This window comes from Bactrocera oleae, chromosome 3 (genome assembly GCF_042242935.1).
Source record: "Bactrocera oleae isolate idBacOlea1 chromosome 3, idBacOlea1, whole genome shotgun sequence".
Lineage (NCBI taxonomy): Eukaryota > Metazoa > Arthropoda > Insecta > Diptera > Tephritidae > Bactrocera > Bactrocera oleae.
The window spans coordinates 76662782-76680901 of record NC_091537.1 but is presented as its reverse complement, the minus strand read 5'-3'; the positions used below and the strand labels follow the sequence as shown (position 1 = coordinate 76680901).

The 18120-nt window shown below is 33.1% G+C and overlaps 1 protein-coding gene, 11 non-coding genes and 17 pseudogenes across 12 annotated transcripts in view; 28 read left to right on the top strand and 1 right to left on the bottom strand.

Annotated features, from left to right (window-relative positions):
* mib2 (mind bomb 2) overlaps nt 1–18120 on the bottom strand; it is a 260282-nt gene that overhangs the window by 177914 nt on the left and 64248 nt on the right. The gene's annotated exons all lie outside the window — the stretch shown is intronic.
* On the top strand, nt 93–218 carry LOC138856605 (5S ribosomal RNA; annotated as a pseudogene).
* Nucleotides 742–867, top strand: LOC138856603 (5S ribosomal RNA; annotated as a pseudogene).
* LOC138856602 (5S ribosomal RNA) lies at nt 1390–1515 on the top strand (annotated as a pseudogene).
* Nucleotides 2029–2154, top strand: LOC138856601 (5S ribosomal RNA; annotated as a pseudogene).
* On the top strand, nt 2677–2795 carry LOC138856490 (5S ribosomal RNA). The gene has a single exon (XR_011395706.1). It is a non-coding gene; the product is annotated as a 5S ribosomal RNA (ribosomal RNA).
* Nucleotides 3319–3444, top strand: LOC138856600 (5S ribosomal RNA; annotated as a pseudogene).
* Nucleotides 3967–4092, top strand: LOC138856599 (5S ribosomal RNA; annotated as a pseudogene).
* Nucleotides 4616–4734, top strand: LOC138856489 (5S ribosomal RNA). The gene has a single exon (XR_011395705.1). It is a non-coding gene; the product is annotated as a 5S ribosomal RNA (ribosomal RNA).
* LOC138856598 (5S ribosomal RNA) lies at nt 5257–5382 on the top strand (annotated as a pseudogene).
* On the top strand, nt 5907–6032 carry LOC138856597 (5S ribosomal RNA; annotated as a pseudogene).
* On the top strand, nt 6555–6673 carry LOC138856488 (5S ribosomal RNA). Its single transcript, XR_011395704.1, has one exon. It is a non-coding gene; the product is annotated as a 5S ribosomal RNA (ribosomal RNA).
* LOC138856487 (5S ribosomal RNA) lies at nt 7197–7315 on the top strand. Its single transcript, XR_011395703.1, has one exon. It is a non-coding gene; the product is annotated as a 5S ribosomal RNA (ribosomal RNA).
* LOC138856596 (5S ribosomal RNA) lies at nt 7838–7963 on the top strand (annotated as a pseudogene).
* On the top strand, nt 8477–8602 carry LOC138856595 (5S ribosomal RNA; annotated as a pseudogene).
* On the top strand, nt 9125–9243 carry LOC138856486 (5S ribosomal RNA). Its single transcript, XR_011395702.1, has one exon. It is a non-coding gene; the product is annotated as a 5S ribosomal RNA (ribosomal RNA).
* Nucleotides 9768–9893, top strand: LOC138856594 (5S ribosomal RNA; annotated as a pseudogene).
* LOC138856592 (5S ribosomal RNA) lies at nt 10416–10541 on the top strand (annotated as a pseudogene).
* LOC138856591 (5S ribosomal RNA) lies at nt 11065–11190 on the top strand (annotated as a pseudogene).
* Nucleotides 11714–11839, top strand: LOC138856590 (5S ribosomal RNA; annotated as a pseudogene).
* LOC138856589 (5S ribosomal RNA) lies at nt 12362–12487 on the top strand (annotated as a pseudogene).
* On the top strand, nt 13011–13129 carry LOC138856485 (5S ribosomal RNA). Its single transcript, XR_011395701.1, has one exon. It is a non-coding gene; the product is annotated as a 5S ribosomal RNA (ribosomal RNA).
* LOC138856484 (5S ribosomal RNA) lies at nt 13652–13770 on the top strand. Its single transcript, XR_011395700.1, has one exon. It is a non-coding gene; the product is annotated as a 5S ribosomal RNA (ribosomal RNA).
* LOC138856588 (5S ribosomal RNA) lies at nt 14294–14419 on the top strand (annotated as a pseudogene).
* LOC138856483 (5S ribosomal RNA) lies at nt 14942–15060 on the top strand. The gene has a single exon (XR_011395699.1). It is a non-coding gene; the product is annotated as a 5S ribosomal RNA (ribosomal RNA).
* Nucleotides 15584–15702, top strand: LOC138856481 (5S ribosomal RNA). The gene has a single exon (XR_011395697.1). It is a non-coding gene; the product is annotated as a 5S ribosomal RNA (ribosomal RNA).
* Nucleotides 16226–16351, top strand: LOC138856586 (5S ribosomal RNA; annotated as a pseudogene).
* On the top strand, nt 16874–16992 carry LOC138856480 (5S ribosomal RNA). The gene has a single exon (XR_011395696.1). It is a non-coding gene; the product is annotated as a 5S ribosomal RNA (ribosomal RNA).
* On the top strand, nt 17517–17635 carry LOC138856479 (5S ribosomal RNA). Its single transcript, XR_011395695.1, has one exon. It is a non-coding gene; the product is annotated as a 5S ribosomal RNA (ribosomal RNA).

Genomic DNA, 18120 nt, shown 5'->3' with positions numbered 1-18120 from the left:
GATACCCCAGTTGTAGTCCTAATCTCATTTGCAGACACTTTTCTTACGTGAAACGTAACGTACTCAAGTGGCAAATTCTAGGAAATTAGTATGCCAACGACCATACCACGCTGAATACATCGGTTCTCGTCCGATCACCGAAATTAAGCAGCGTCGGGATAAGGGCGCGGTTAGTACTTAGATGGGGGACCGCTTGGGAACACCGCGTGTTGTTGGCTCCCAACAACTTTTTGTTTTAATTACCTTTTTATTATTGTTGTTTTAGTTTCTTTAACAAAAAAAAAAACATTTTTATATATATTTATATATATTTATATACATACATATACATATATAAATATATATCATAAGAATTGGGAACTGCATAAGTGACACAATACATAATGAGTTAGTACATATGTACATATGTGCAACAGTAATATGAAATAGTGTCAGTACAATCTATCATTATGTTTACTATTGCTAGTTCACGCCTGCGTCTTCATATACGTGCAACTTAGAATATTTAAGATAAAGTATCTTTACCTGAATTTTGGCATAGACAATTAAGAAAATAATACATATTAAATATATTGAAAGGCGCAGAAACAGTTAAACAGTTGAGTCGGAGAATATTCGATGAATACTGTGATAAAGATGGAATAAAAAAGATACCCCAGTTGTAGTCCTAATCTCATTTGCAGACACTTTTCTTACGTGAAACGTAACGTACTCAAGTGGCAAATTCTAGGAAATTAGTATGCCAACGACCATACCACGCTGAATACATCGGTTCTCGTCCGATCACCGAAATTAAGCAGCGTCGGGATAAGGGCGCGGTTAGTACTTAGATGGGGGACCGCTTGGGAACACCGCGTGTTGTTGGCTCCCAACAACTTTTTGTTTTAATTACCTTTTTATTATTGTTGTTTTAGTTTCTTTAACAAAAAAAAAACATTTTTATATATATTTATATATATTTAGATACATACATATACATATATAAATATATATCATAAGAATTGGGAACTGCATAAGTGACACAATACATAATGAGTTAGTACATATGTACATATGTGCAACAGTAATATGAAATAGTGTCAGTACAATCTATCATTATGTTTACTATTGCTAGTTCACGCCTGCGTCTTCATATACGTGCAACTTAGAATATTTAAGATAAAGTATCTTTACCTGAATTTTGGCATAGACAATTAAGAAAATAATACATATTAAATATATTGAAAGGCGCAGAAACAGTTAAACAGTTGAGTCGGAGAATATTCGATGAATACTGTGATAAAGATGGAATAAAAAAGATACCCCAGTTGTAGTCCTAATCTCATTTGCAGACACTTTTCTTACGTGAAACGTAACGTACTCAAGTGGCAAATTCTAGGAAATTAGTATGCCAACGACCATACCACGCTGAATACATCGGTTCTCGTCCGATCACCGAAATTAAGCAGCGTCGGGATAAGGGCGCGGTTAGTACTTAGATGGGGGACCGCTTGGGAACACCGCGTGTTGTTGGCTCCCAACAACTTTTTGTTTTAATTACCTTTTTATTATTGTTGTTTTAGTTTCTTTAACAAAAAAAAAAACATTTTTATATATATTTATATACATACATATACATATATAAATATATATCATAGGAATTGGGAACTGCATAAGTGACACAATACATAATGAGTTAGTACATATGTACATATGTGCAACAGTAATATGAAATAGTGTCAGTACAATCTATCATTATGTTTACTATTGCTAGTTCACGCCTGCGTCTTCATATACGTGCAACTTAGAATATTTAAGATAAAGTATCTTTACCTGAATTTTGGCATAGACTATTAAGAAAATAATACATATTAAATATATTGAAAGGCGCAGAAACAGTTAAACAGTTGAGTCGGAGAATATTCGATGAATACTGTGATAAAGATGGAATAAAAAAGATACCCCAGTTGTAGTCCTAATCTCATTTGCAGACACTTTTCTTACGTGAAACGTAACGTACTCAAGTGGCAAATTCTAGGAAATTAGTATGCCAACGACCATACCACGCTGAATACATCGGTTCTCGTCCGATCACCGAAATTAAGCAGCGTCGGGATAAGGGCGCGGTTAGTACTTAGATGGGGGACCGCTTGGGAACACCGCGTGTTGTTGGCTCCCAACAACTTTTTGTTTTAATTACCTTTTTATTATTGTTGTTTTAGTTTCTTTAACAAAAAAAAAACATTTTTATATATATTTATATATATTTATATACATACATATACATATATAAATATATATCATAAGAATTGGGAACTGCATAAGTGACACAATACATAATGAGTTAGTACATATGTACATATGTGCAACAGTAATATGAAATAGTGTCAGTACAATCTATCATTATGTTTACTATTGCTAGTTCACGCCTGCGTCTTCATATACGTGCAACTTAGAATATTTAAGATAAAGTATCTTTACCTGAATTTTGGCATAGACAATTAAGAAAATAATACATATTAAATATATTGAAAGGCGCAGAAACAGTTAAACAGTTGAGTCGGAGAATATTCGATGAATACTGTGATAAAGATGGAATAAAAAAGATACCCCAGTTGTAGTCCTAATCTCATTTGCAGACACTTTTCTTACGTGAAACGTAACGTACTCAAGTGGCAAATTCTAGGAAATTAGTATGCCAACGACCATACCACGCTGAATACATCGGTTCTCGTCCGATCACCGAAATTAAGCAGCGTCGGGCGCGGTTAGTACTTAGATGGGGGACCGCTTGGGAACACCGCGTGTTGTTGGCTCCCAACAACTTTTTGTTTTAATTACCTTTTTATTATTGTTGTTTTAGTTTCTTTAACAAAAAAAAAAACATTTTTATATATATTTATATATATTTATATACATACATATACATATATAAATATATATCATAGGAATTGGGAACTGCATAAGTGACACAATACATAATGAGTTAGTACATATGTACATATGTGCAACAGTAATATGAAATAGTGTCAGTACAATCTATCATTATGTTTACTATTGCTAGTTCACGCCTGCGTCTTCATATACGTGCAACTTAGAATATTTAAGATAAAGTATCTTTACCTGAATTTTGGCATAGACTATTAAGAAAATAATACATATTAAATATATTGAAAGGCGCAGAAACAGTTAAACAGTTGAGTCGGAGAATATTCGATGAATACTGTGATAAAGATGGAATAAAAAAGATACCCCAGTTGTAGTCCTAATCTCATTTGCAGACACTTTTCTTACGTGAAACGTAACGTACTCAAGTGGCAAATTCTAGGAAATTAGTATGCCAACGACCATACCACGCTGAATACATCGGTTCTCGTCCGATCACCGAAATTAAGCAGCGTCGGGATAAGGGCGCGGTTAGTACTTAGATGGGGGACCGCTTGGGAACACCGCGTGTTGTTGGCTCCCAACAACTTTTTGTTTTAATTACCTTTTTATTATTGTTGTTTTAGTTTCTTTAACAAAAAAAAAACATTTTTATATATATTTATATATATTTATATACATACATATACATATATAAATATATATCATAAGAATTGGGAACTGCATAAGTGACACAATACATAATGAGTTAGTACATATGTACATATGTGCAACAGTAATATGAAATAGTGTCAGTACAATCTATCATTATGTTTACTATTGCTAGTTCACGCCTGCGTCTTCATATACGTGCAACTTAGAATATTTAAGATAAAGTATCTTTACCTGAATTTTGGCATAGACAATTAAGAAAATAATACATATTAAATATATTGAAAGGCGCAGAAACAGTTAAACAGTTGAGTCGGAGAATATTCGATGAATACTGTGATAAAGATGGAATAAAAAAGATACCCCAGTTGTAGTCCTAATCTCATTTGCAGACACTTTTCTTACGTGAAACGTAACGTACTCAAGTGGCAAATTCTAGGAAATTAGTATGCCAACGACCATACCACGCTGAATACATCGGTTCTCGTCCGATCACCGAAATTAAGCAGCGTCGGGATAAGGGCGCGGTTAGTACTTAGATGGGGGACCGCTTGGGAACACCGCGTGTTGTTGGCTCCCAACAACTTTTTGTTTTAATTACCTTTTTATTATTGTTGTTTTAGTTTCTTTAACAAAAAAAAAAACATTTTTATATATATTTATATATATTTATATACATACATATACATATATAAATATATATCATAAGAATTGGGAACTGCATAAGTGACACAATACATAATGAGTTAGTACATATGTACATATGTGCAACAGTAATATGAAATAGTGTCAGTACAATCTATCATTATGTTTACTATTGCTAGTTCACGCCTGCGTCTTCATATACGTGCAACTTAGAATATTTAAGATAAAGTATCTTTACCTGAATTTTGGCATAGACAATTAAGAAAATAATACATATTAAATATATTGAAAGGCGCAGAAACAGTTAAACAGTTGAGTCGGAGAATATTCGATGAATACTGTGATAAAGATGGAATAAAAAAGATACCCCAGTTGTAGTCCTAATCTCATTTGCAGACACTTTTCTTACGTGAAACGTAACGTACTCAAGTGGCAAATTCTAGGAAATTAATATGCCAACGACCATACCACGCTGAATACATCGGTTCTCGTCCGATCACCGAAATTAAGCAGCGTCGGGCGCGGTTAGTACTTAGATGGGGGACCGCTTGGGAACACCGCGTGTTGTTGGCTCCCAACAACTTTTTGTTTTAATTACCTTTTTATTATTGTTGTTTTAGTTTCTTTAACAAAAAAAAAACATTTTTATATATATTTATATATATTTAGATACATACATATACATATATAAATATATATCATAAGAATTGGGAACTGCATAAGTGACACAATACATAATGAGTTAGTACATATGTACATATGTGCAACAGTAATATGAAATAGTGTCAGTACAATCTATCATTATGTTTACTATTGCTAGTTCACGCCTGCGTCTTCATATACGTGCAACTTAGAATATTTAAGATAAAGTATCTTTACCTGAATTTTGGCATAGACAATTAAGAAAATAATACATATTAAATATATTGAAAGGCGCAGAAACAGTTAAACAGTTGAGTCGGAGAATATTCGATGAATACTGTGATAAAGATGGAATAAAAAAGATACCCCAGTTGTAGTCCTAATCTCATTTGCAGACACTTTTCTTACGTGAAACGTAACGTACTCAAGTGGCAAATTCTAGGAAATTAGTATGCCAACGACCATACCACGCTGAATACATCGGTTCTCGTCCGATCACCGAAATTAAGCAGCGTCGGGATAAGGGCGCGGTTAGTACTTAGATGGGGGACCGCTTGGGAACACCGCGTGTTGTTGGCTCCCAACAACTTTTTGTTTTAATTACCTTTTTATTATTGTTGTTTTAGTTTCTTTAACAAAAAAAAAAAACATTTTTATATATATTTATATATATTTATATACATACATATACATATATAAATATATATCATAGGAATTGGGAACTGCATAAGTGACACAATACATAATGAGTTAGTACATATGTACATATGTGCAACAGTAATATGAAATAGTGTCAGTACAATCTATCATTATGTTTACTATTGCTAGTTCACGCCTGCGTCTTCATATACGTGCAACTTAGAATATTTAAGATAAAGTATCTTTACCTGAATTTTGGCATAGACTATTAAGAAAATAATACATATTAAATATATTGAAAGGCGCAGAAACAGTTAAACAGTTGAGTCGGAGAATATTCGATGAATACTGTGATAAAGATGGAATAAAAAAGATACCCCAGTTGTAGTCCTAATCTCATTTGCAGACACTTTTCTTACGTGAAACGTAACGTACTCAAGTGGCAAATTCTAGGAAATTAGTATGCCAACGACCATACCACGCTGAATACATCGGTTCTCGTCCGATCACCGAAATTAAGCAGCGTCGGGATAAGGGCGCGGTTAGTACTTAGATGGGGGACCGCTTGGGAACACCGCGTGTTGTTGGCTCCCAACAACTTTTTGTTTTAATTACCTTTTTATTATTGTTGTTTTAGTTTCTTTAACAAAAAAAAAACATTTTTATATATATTTATATATATTTATATACATACATATACATATATAAATATATATCATAAGAATTGGGAACTGCATAAGTGACACAATACATAATGAGTTAGTACATATGTACATATGTGCAACAGTAATATGAAATAGTGTCAGTACAATCTATCATTATGTTTACTATTGCTAGTTCACGCCTGCGTCTTCATATACGTGCAACTTAGAATATTTAAGATAAAGTATCTTTACCTGAATTTTGGCATAGACAATTAAGAAAATAATACATATTAAATATATTGAAAGGCGCAGAAACAGTTAAACAGTTGAGTCGGAGAATATTCGATGAATACTGTGATAAAGATGGAATAAAAAAGATACCCCAGTTGTAGTCCTAATCTCATTTGCAGACACTTTTCTTACGTGAAACGTAACGTACTCAAGTGGCAAATTCTAGGAAATTAGTATGCCAACGACCATACCACGCTGAATACATCGGTTCTCGTCCGATCACCGAAATTAAGCAGCGTCGGGCGCGGTTAGTACTTAGATGGGGGACCGCTTGGGAACACCGCGTGTTGTTGGCTCCCAACAACTTTTTGTTTTAATTACCTTTTTATTATTGTTGTTTTAGTTTCTTTAACAAAAAAAAAAACATTTTTATATATATTTATATATATTTATATACATACATATACATATATAAATATATATCATAAGAATTGGGAACTGCATAAGTGACACAATACATAATGAGTTAGTACATATGTACATATGTGCAACAGTAATATGAAATAGTGTCAGTACAATCTATCATTATGTTTACTATTGCTAGTTCACGCCTGCGTCTTCATATACGTGCAACTTAGAATATTTAAGATAAAGTATCTTTACCTGAATTTTGGCATAGACAATTAAGAAAATAATACATATTAAATATATTGAAAGGCGCAGAAACAGTTAAACAGTTGAGTCGGAGAATATTCGATGAATACTGTGATAAAGATGGAATAAAAAAGATACCCCAGTTGTAGTCCTAATCTCATTTGCAGACACTTTTCTTACGTGAAACGTAACGTACTCAAGTGGCAAATTCTAGGAAATTAGTATGCCAACGACCATACCACGCTGAATACATCGGTTCTCGTCCGATCACCGAAATTAAGCAGCGTCGGGCGCGGTTAGTACTTAGATGGGGGACCGCTTGGGAACACCGCGTGTTGTTGGCTCCCAACAACTTTTTGTTTTAATTACCTTTTTATTATTGTTGTTTTAGTTTCTTTAACAAAAAAAAAACATTTTTATATATATTTATATATATTTAGATACATACATATACATATATAAATATATATCATAAGAATTGGGAACTGCATAAGTGACACAATACATAATGAGTTAGTACATATGTACATATGTGCAACAGTAATATGAAATAGTGTCAGTACAATCTATCATTATGTTTACTATTGCTAGTTCACGCCTGCGTCTTCATATACGTGCAACTTAGAATATTTAAGATAAAGTATCTTTACCTGAATTTTGGCATAGACAATTAAGAAAATAATACATATTAAATATATTGAAAGGCGCAGAAACAGTTAAACAGTTGAGTCGGAGAATATTCGATGAATACTGTGATAAAGATGGAATAAAAAAGATACCCCAGTTGTAGTCCTAATCTCATTTGCAGACACTTTTCTTACGTGAAACGTAACGTACTCAAGTGGCAAATTCTAGGAAATTAGTATGCCAACGACCATACCACGCTGAATACATCGGTTCTCGTCCGATCACCGAAATTAAGCAGCGTCGGGATAAGGGCGCGGTTAGTACTTAGATGGGGGACCGCTTGGGAACACCGCGTGTTGTTGGCTCCCAACAACTTTTTGTTTTAATTACCTTTTTATTATTGTTGTTTTAGTTTCTTTAACAAAAAAAAAAACATTTTTATATATATTTATATACATACATATACATATATAAATATATATCATAGGAATTGGGAACTGCATAAGTGACACAATACATAATGAGTTAGTACATATGTACATATGTGCAACAGTAATATGAAATAGTGTCAGTACAATCTATCATTATGTTTACTATTGCTAGTTCACGCCTGCGTCTTCATATACGTGCAACTTAGAATATTTAAGATAAAGTATCTTTACCTGAATTTTGGCATAGACTATTAAGAAAATAATACATATTAAATATATTGAAAGGCGCAGAAACAGTTAAACAGTTGAGTCGGAGAATATTCGATGAATACTGTGATAAAGATGGAATAAAAAAGATACCCCAGTTGTAGTCCTAATCTCATTTGCAGACACTTTTCTTACGTGAAACGTAACGTACTCAAGTGGCAAATTCTAGGAAATTAGTATGCCAACGACCATACCACGCTGAATACATCGGTTCTCGTCCGATCACCGAAATTAAGCAGCGTCGGGATAAGGGCGCGGTTAGTACTTAGATGGGGGACCGCTTGGGAACACCGCGTGTTGTTGGCTCCCAACAACTTTTTGTTTTAATTACCTTTTTATTATTGTTGTTTTAGTTTCTTTAACAAAAAAAAAACATTTTTATATATATTTATATATATTTATATACATACATATACATATATAAATATATATCATAAGAATTGGGAACTGCATAAGTGACACAATACATAATGAGTTAGTACATATGTACATATGTGCAACAGTAATATGAAATAGTGTCAGTACAATCTATCATTATGTTTACTATTGCTAGTTCACGCCTGCGTCTTCATATACGTGCAACTTAGAATATTTAAGATAAAGTATCTTTACCTGAATTTTGGCATAGACAATTAAGAAAATAATACATATTAAATATATTGAAAGGCGCAGAAACAGTTAAACAGTTGAGTCGGAGAATATTCGATGAATACTGTGATAAAGATGGAATAAAAAAGATACCCCAGTTGTAGTCCTAATCTCATTTGCAGACACTTTTCTTACGTGAAACGTAACGTACTCAAGTGGCAAATTCTAGGAAGTTAGTATGCCAACGACCATACCACGCTGAATACATCGGTTCTCGTCCGATCACCGAAATTAAGCAGCGTCGGGCGCGGTTAGTACTTAGATGGGGGACCGCTTGGGAACACCGCGTGTTGTTGGCTCCCAACAACTTTTTGTTTTAATTACCTTTTTATTATTGTTGTTTTAGTTTCTTTAACAAAAAAAAAAAACATTTTTATATATATTTATATATATTTATATACATACATATACATATATAAATATATATCATAGGAATTGGGAACTGCATAAGTGACACAATACATAATGAGTTAGTACATATGTACATATGTGCAACAGTAATATGAAATAGTGTCAGTACAATCTATCATTATGTTTACTATTGCTAGTTCACGCCTGCGTCTTCATATACGTGCAACTTAGAATATTTAAGATAAAGTATCTTTACCTGAATTTTGGCATAGACTATTAAGAAAATAATACATATTAAATATATTGAAAGGCGCAGAAACAGTTAAACAGTTGAGTCGGAGAATATTCGATGAATACTGTGATAAAGATGGAATAAAAAAGATACCCCAGTTGTAGTCCTAATCTCATTTGCAGACACTTTTCTTACGTGAAACGTAACGTACTCAAGTGGCAAATTCTAGGAAATTAGTATGCCAACGACCATACCACGCTGAATACATCGGTTCTCGTCCGATCACCGAAATTAAGCAGCGTCGGGATAAGGGCGCGGTTAGTACTTAGATGGGGGACCGCTTGGGAACACCGCGTGTTGTTGGCTCCCAACAACTTTTTGTTTTAATTACCTTTTTATTATTGTTGTTTTAGTTTCTTTAACAAAAAAAAAACATTTTTATATATATTTATATATATTTATATACATACATATACATATATAAATATATATCATAAGAATTGGGAACTGCATAAGTGACACAATACATAATGAGTTAGTACATATGTACATATGTGCAACAGTAATATGAAATAGTGTCAGTACAATCTATCATTATGTTTACTATTGCTAGTTCACGCCTGCGTCTTCATATACGTGCAACTTAGAATATTTAAGATAAAGTATCTTTACCTGAATTTTGGCATAGACAATTAAGAAAATAATACATATTAAATATATTGAAAGGCGCAGAAACAGTTAAACAGTTGAGTCGGAGAATATTCGATGAATACTGTGATAAAGATGGAATAAAAAAGATACCCCAGTTGTAGTCCTAATCTCATTTGCAGACACTTTTCTTACGTGAAACGTAACGTACTCAAGTGGCAAATTCTAGGAAATTAGTATGCCAACGACCATACCACGCTGAATACATCGGTTCTCGTCCGATCACCGAAATTAAGCAGCGTCGGGATAAGGGCGCGGTTAGTACTTAGATGGGGGACCGCTTGGGAACACCGCGTGTTGTTGGCTCCCAACAACTTTTTGTTTTAATTACCTTTTTATTATTGTTGTTTTAGTTTCTTTAACAAAAAAAAAAACATTTTTATATATATTTATATATATTTATATACATACATATACATATATAAATATATATCATAAGAATTGGGAACTGCATAAGTGACACAATACATAATGAGTTAGTACATATGTACATATGTGCAACAGTAATATGAAATAGTGTCAGTACAATCTATCATTATGTTTACTATTGCTAGTTCACGCCTGCGTCTTCATATACGTGCAACTTAGAATATTTAAGATAAAGTATCTTTACCTGAATTTTGGCATAGACAATTAAGAAAATAATACATATTAAATATATTGAAAGGCGCAGAAACAGTTAAACAGTTGAGTCGGAGAATATTCGATGAATACTGTGATAAAGATGGAATAAAAAAGATACCCCAGTTGTAGTCCTAATCTCATTTGCAGACACTTTTCTTACGTGAAACGTAACGTACTCAAGTGGCAAATTCTAGGAAATTAGTATGCCAACGACCATACCACGCTGAATACATCGGTTCTCGTCCGATCACCGAAATTAAGCAGCGTCGGGATAAGGGCGCGGTTAGTACTTAGATGGGGGACCGCTTGGGAACACCGCGTGTTGTTGGCTCCCAACAACTTTTTGTTTTAATTACCTTTTTATTATTGTTGTTTTAGTTTCTTTAACAAAAAAAAAAACATTTTTATATATATTTATATATATTTATATACATACATATACATATATAAATATATATCATAGGAATTGGGAACTGCATAAGTGACACAATACATAATGAGTTAGTACATATGCACATATGTGCAACAGTAATATGAAATAGTGTCAGTACAATCTATCATTATGTTTACTATTGCTAGTTCACGCCTGCGTCTTCATATACGTGCAACTTAGAATATTTAAGATAAAGTATCTTTACCTGAATTTTGGCATAGACTATTAAGAAAATAATACATATTAAATATATTGAAAGGCGCAGAAACAGTTAAACAGTTGAGTCGGAGAATATTCGATGAATACTGTGATAAAGATGGAATAAAAAAGATACCCCAGTTGTAGTCCTAATCTCATTTGCAGACACTTTTCTTACGTGAAACGTAACGTACTCAAGTGGCAAATTCTAGGAAATTAGTATGCCAACGACCATACCACGCTGAATACATCGGTTCTCGTCCGATCACCGAAATTAAGCAGCGTCGGGATAAGGGCGCGGTTAGTACTTAGATGGGGGACCGCTTGGGAACACCGCGTGTTGTTGGCTCCCAACAACTTTTTGTTTTAATTACCTTTTTATTATTGTTGTTTTAGTTTCTTTAACAAAAAAAAAACATTTTTATATATATTTATATATATTTATATACATACATATACATATATAAATATATATCATAAGAATTGGGAACTGCATAAGTGACACAATACATAATGAGTTAGTACATATGTACATATGTGCAACAGTAATATGAAATAGTGTCAGTACAATCTATCATTATGTTTACTATTGCTAGTTCACGCCTGCGTCTTCATATACGTGCAACTTAGAATATTTAAGATAAAGTATCTTTACCTGAATTTTGGCATAGACAATTAAGAAAATAATACATATTAAATATATTGAAAGGCGCAGAAACAGTTAAACAGTTGAGTCGGAGAATATTCGATGAATACTGTGATAAAGATGGAATAAAAAAGATACCCCAGTTGTAGTCCTAATCTCATTTGCAGACACTTTTCTTACGTGAAACGTAACGTACTCAAGTGGCAAATTCTAGGAAATTAGTATGCCAACGACCATACCACGCTGAATACATCGGTTCTCGTCCGATCACCGAAATTAAGCAGCGTCGGGATAAGGGCGCGGTTAGTACTTAGATGGGGGACCGCTTGGGAACACCGCGTGTTGTTGGCTCCCAACAACTTTTTGTTTTAATTACCTTTTTATTATTGTTGTTTTAGTTTCTTTAACAAAAAAAAAAACATTTTTATATATATTTATATATATTTATATACATACATATACATATATAAATATATATCATAAGAATTGGGAACTGCATAAGTGACACAATACATAATGAGTTAGTACATATGTACATATGTGCAACAGTAATATGAAATAGTGTCAGTACAATCTATCATTATGTTTACTATTGCTAGTTCACGCCTGCGTCTTCATATACGTGCAACTTAGAATATTTAAGATAAAGTATCTTTACCTGAATTTTGGCATAGACAATTAAGAAAATAATACATATTAAATATATTGAAAGGCGCAGAAACAGTTAAACAGTTGAGTCGGAGAATATTCGATGAATACTGTGATAAAGATGGAATAAAAAAGATACCCCAGTTGTAGTCCTAATCTCATTTGCAGACACTTTTCTTACGTGAAACGTAACGTACTCAAGTGGCAAATTCTAGGAAATTAGTATGCCAACGACCATACCACGCTGAATACATCGGTTCTCGTCCGATCACCGAAATTAAGCAGCGTCGGGCGCGGTTAGTACTTAGATGGGGGACCGCTTGGGAACACCGCGTGTTGTTGGCTCCCAACAACTTTTTGTTTTAATTACCTTTTTATTATTGTTGTTTTAGTTTCTTTAACAAAAAAAAAACATTTTTATATATATTTATATATATTTAGATACATACATATACATATATAAATATATATCATAAGAATTGGGAACTGCATAAGTGACACAATACATAATGAGTTAGTACATATGTACATATGTGCAACAGTAATATGAAATAGTGTCAGTACAATCTATCATTATGTTTACTATTGCTAGTTCACGCCTGCGTCTTCATATACGTGCAACTTAGAATATTTAAGATAAAGTATCTTTACCTGAATTTTGGCATAGACAATTAAGAAAATAATACATATTAAATATATTGAAAGGCGCAGAAACAGTTAAACAGTTGAGTCGGAGAATATTCGATGAATACTGTGATAAAGATGGAATAAAAAAGATACCCCAGTTGTAGTCCTAATCTCATTTGCAGACACTTTTCTTACGTGAAACGTAACGTACTCAAGTGGCAAATTCTAGGAAATTAGTATGCCAACGACCATACCACGCTGAATACATCGGTTCTCGTCCGATCACCGAAATTAAGCAGCGTCGGGCGCGGTTAGTACTTAGATGGGGGACCGCTTGGGAACACCGCGTGTTGTTGGCTCCCAACAACTTTTTGTTTTAATTACCTTTTTATTATTGTTGTTTTAGTTTCTTTAACAAAAAAAAAAACATTTTTATATATATTTATATATATTTATATACATACATATACATATATAAATATATATCATAGGAATTGGGAACTGCATAAGTGACACAATACATAATGAGTTAGTACATATGTACATATGTGCAACAGTAATATGAAATAGTGTCAGTACAATCTATCATTATGTTTACTATTGCTAGTTCACGCCTGCGTCTTCATATACGTGCAACTTAGAATATTTAAGATAAAGTATCTTTACCTGAATTTTGGCATAGACTATTAAAAAAATAATACATATTAAATATATTGAAAGGCGCAGAAACAGTTAAACAGTTGAGTCGGAGAATATTCGATGAATACTGTGATAAAGATGGAATAAAAAAGATACCCCAGTTGTAGTCCTAATCTCATTTGCAGACACTTTTCTTACGTGAAACGTAACGTACTCAAGTGGCAAATTCTAGGAAATTAGTATGCCAACGACCATACCACGCTGAATACATCGGTTCTCGTCCGATCACCGAAATTAAGCAGCGTCGGGATAAGGGCGCGGTTAGTACTTAGATGGGGGACCGCTTGGGAACACCGCGTGTTGTTGGCTCCCAACAACTTTTTGTTTTAATTACCTTTTTATTATTGTTGTTTTAGTTTCTTTAACAAAAAAAAAACATTTTTATATATATTTATATATATTTATATACATACATATACATATATAAATATATATCATAAGAATTGGGAACTGCATAAGTGACACAATACATAATGAGTTAGTACATATGTACATATGTGCAACAGTAATATGAAATAGTGTCAGTACAATCTATCATTATGTTTACTATTGCTAGTTCACGCCTGCGTCTTCATATACGTGCAACTTAGAATATTTAAGATAAAGTATCTTTACCTGAATTTTGGCATAGACAATTAAGAAAATAATACATATTAAATATATTGAAAGGCGCAGAAACAGTTAAACAGTTGAGTCGGAGAATATTCGATGAATACTGTGATAAAGATGGAATAAAAAAGATACCCCAGTTGTAGTCCTAATCTCATTTGCAGACACTTTTCTTACGTGAAACGTAACGTACTCAAGTGGCAAATTCTAGGAAATTAGTATGCCAACGACCATACCACGCTGAATACATCGGTTCTCGTCCGATCACCGAAATTAAGCAGCGTCGGGCGCGGTTAGTACTTAGATGGGGGACCGCTTGGGAACACCGCGTGTTGTTGGCTCCCAACAACTTTTTGTTTTAATTACCTTTTTATTATTGTTGTTTTAGTTTCTTTAACAAAAAAAAAAACATTTTTATATATATTTATATATATTTATATACATACATATACATATATAAATATATATCATAAGAATTGGGAACTGCATAAGTGACACAATACATAATGAGTTAGTACATATGTACATATGTGCAACAGTAATATGAAATAGTGTCAGTACAATCTATCATTATGTTTACTATTGCTAGTTCACGCCTGCGTCTTCATATACGTGCAACTTAGAATATTTAAGATAAAGTATCTTTACCTGAATTTTGGCATAGACAATTAAGAAAATAATACATATTAAATATATTGAAAGGCGCAGAAACAGTTAAACAGTTGAGTCGGAGAATATTCGATGAATACTGTGATAAAGATGGAATAAAAAAGATACCCCAGTTGTAGTCCTAATCTCATTTGCAGACACTTTTCTTACGTGAAACGTAACGTACTCAAGTGGCAAATTCTAGGAAATTAGTATGCCAACGACCATACCACGCTGAATACATCGGTTCTCGTCCGATCACCGAAATTAAGCAGCGTCGGGCGCGGTTAGTACTTAGATGGGGGACCGCTTGGGAACACCGCGTGTTGTTGGCTCCCAACAACTTTTTGTTTTAATTACCTTTTTATTATTGTTGTTTTAGTTTCTTTAACAAAAAAAAAAACATTTTTATATATATTTATATATATTTATATACATACATATACATATATAAATATATATCATAGGAATTGGGAACTGCATAAGTGACACAATACATAATGAGTTAGTACATATGTACATATGTGCAACAGTAATATGAAATAGTGTCAGTACAATCTATCATTATGTTTACTATTGCTAGTTCACGCCTGCGTCTTCATATACGTGCAACTTAGAATATTTAAGATAAAGTATCTTTACCTGAATTTTGGCATAGACTATTAAGAAAATAATACATATTAAATATATTGAAAGGCGCAGAAACAGTTAAACAGTTGAGTCGGAGAATATTCGATGAATACTGTGATAAAGATGGAATAAAAAAGATACCCCAGTTGTAGTCCTAATCTCATTTGCAGACACTTTTCTTACGTGAAACGTAACGTACTCAAGTGGCAAATTCTAGGAAATTAGTATGCCAACGACCATACCACGCTGAATACATCGGTTCTCGTCCGATCACCGAAATTAAGCAGCGTCGGGATAAGGGCGCGGTTAGTACTTAGATGGGGGACCGCTTGGGAACACCGCGTGTTGTTGGCTCCCAACAACTTTTTGTTTTAATTACCTTTTTATTATTGTTGTTTTAGTTTCTTTAACAAAAAAAAAACATTTTTATATATATTTATATATATTTATATACATACATATACATATATAAATATATATCATAAGAATTGGGAACTGCATAAGTGACACAATACATAATGAGTTAGTACATATGTACATATGTGCAACAGTAATATGAAATAGTGTCAGTACAATCTATCATTATGTTTACTATTGCTAGTTCACGCCTGCGTCTTCATATACGTGCAACTTAGAATATTTAAGATAAAGTATCTTTACCTGAATTTTGGCATAGACAATTAAGAAAATAATACATATTAAATATATTGAAAGGCGCAGAAACAGTTAAACAGTTGAGTCGGAGAATATTCGATGAATACTGTGATAAAGATGGAATAAAAAAGATACCCCAGTTGTAGTCCTAATCTCATTTGCAGACACTTTTCTTACGTGAAACGTAACGTACTCAAGTGGCAAATTCTAGGAAATTAGTATGCCAACGACCATACCACGCTGAATACATCGGTTCTCGTCCGATCACCGAAATTAAGCAGCGTCGGGCGCGGTTAGTACTTAGATGGGGGACCGCTTGGGAACACCGCGTGTTGTTGGCTCCCAACAACTTTTTGTTTTAATTACCTTTTTATTATTGTTGTTTTAGTTTCTTTAACAAAAAAAAAAAACATTTTTATATATATTTATATATATTTATATACATACATATACATATATAAATATATATCATAAGAATTGGGAACTGCATAAGTGACACAATACATAATGAGTTAGTACATATGTACATATGTGCAACAGTAATATGAAATAGTGTCAGTACAATCTATCATTATGTTTACTATTGCTAGTTCACGCCTGCGTCTTCATATACGTGCAACTTAGAATATTTAAGATAAAGTATCTTTACCTGAATTTTGGCATAGACAATTAAGAAAATAATACATATTAAATATATTGAAAGGCGCAGAAACAGTTAAACAGTTGAGTCGGAGAATATTCGATGAATACTGTGATAAAGATGGAATAAAAAAGATACCCCAGTTGTAGTCCTAATCTCATTTGCAGACACTTTTCTTACGTGAAACGTAACGTACTCAAGTGGCAAATTCTAGGAAATTAGTATGCCAACGACCATACCACGCTGAATACATCGGTTCTCGTCCGATCACCGAAATTAAGCAGCGTCGGGCGCGGTTAGTACTTAGATGGGGGACCGCTTGGGAACACCGCGTGTTGTTGGCTCCCAACAACTTTTTGTTTTAATTACCTTTTTATTATTGTTGTTTTAGTTTCTTTAACAAAAAAAAAACATTTTTATATATATTTATATATATTTAGATACATACATATACATATATAAATATATATCATAAGAATTGGGAACTGCATAAGTGACACAATACATAATGAGTTAGTACATATGTACATATGTGCAACAGTAATATGAAATAGTGTCAGTACAATCTATCATTATGTTTACTATTGCTAGTTCACGCCTGCGTCTTCATATACGTGCAACTTAGAATATTTAAGATAAAGTATCTTTACCTGAATTTTGGCATAGACAATTAAGAAAATAATACATATTAAATATATTGAAAGGCGCAGAAACAGTTAAACAGTTGAGTCGGAGAATATTCGATGAATACTGTGATAAAGATGGAATAAAAAAGATACCCCAGTTGTAGTCCTAATCTCATTTGCAGACACTTTTCTTACGTGAAACG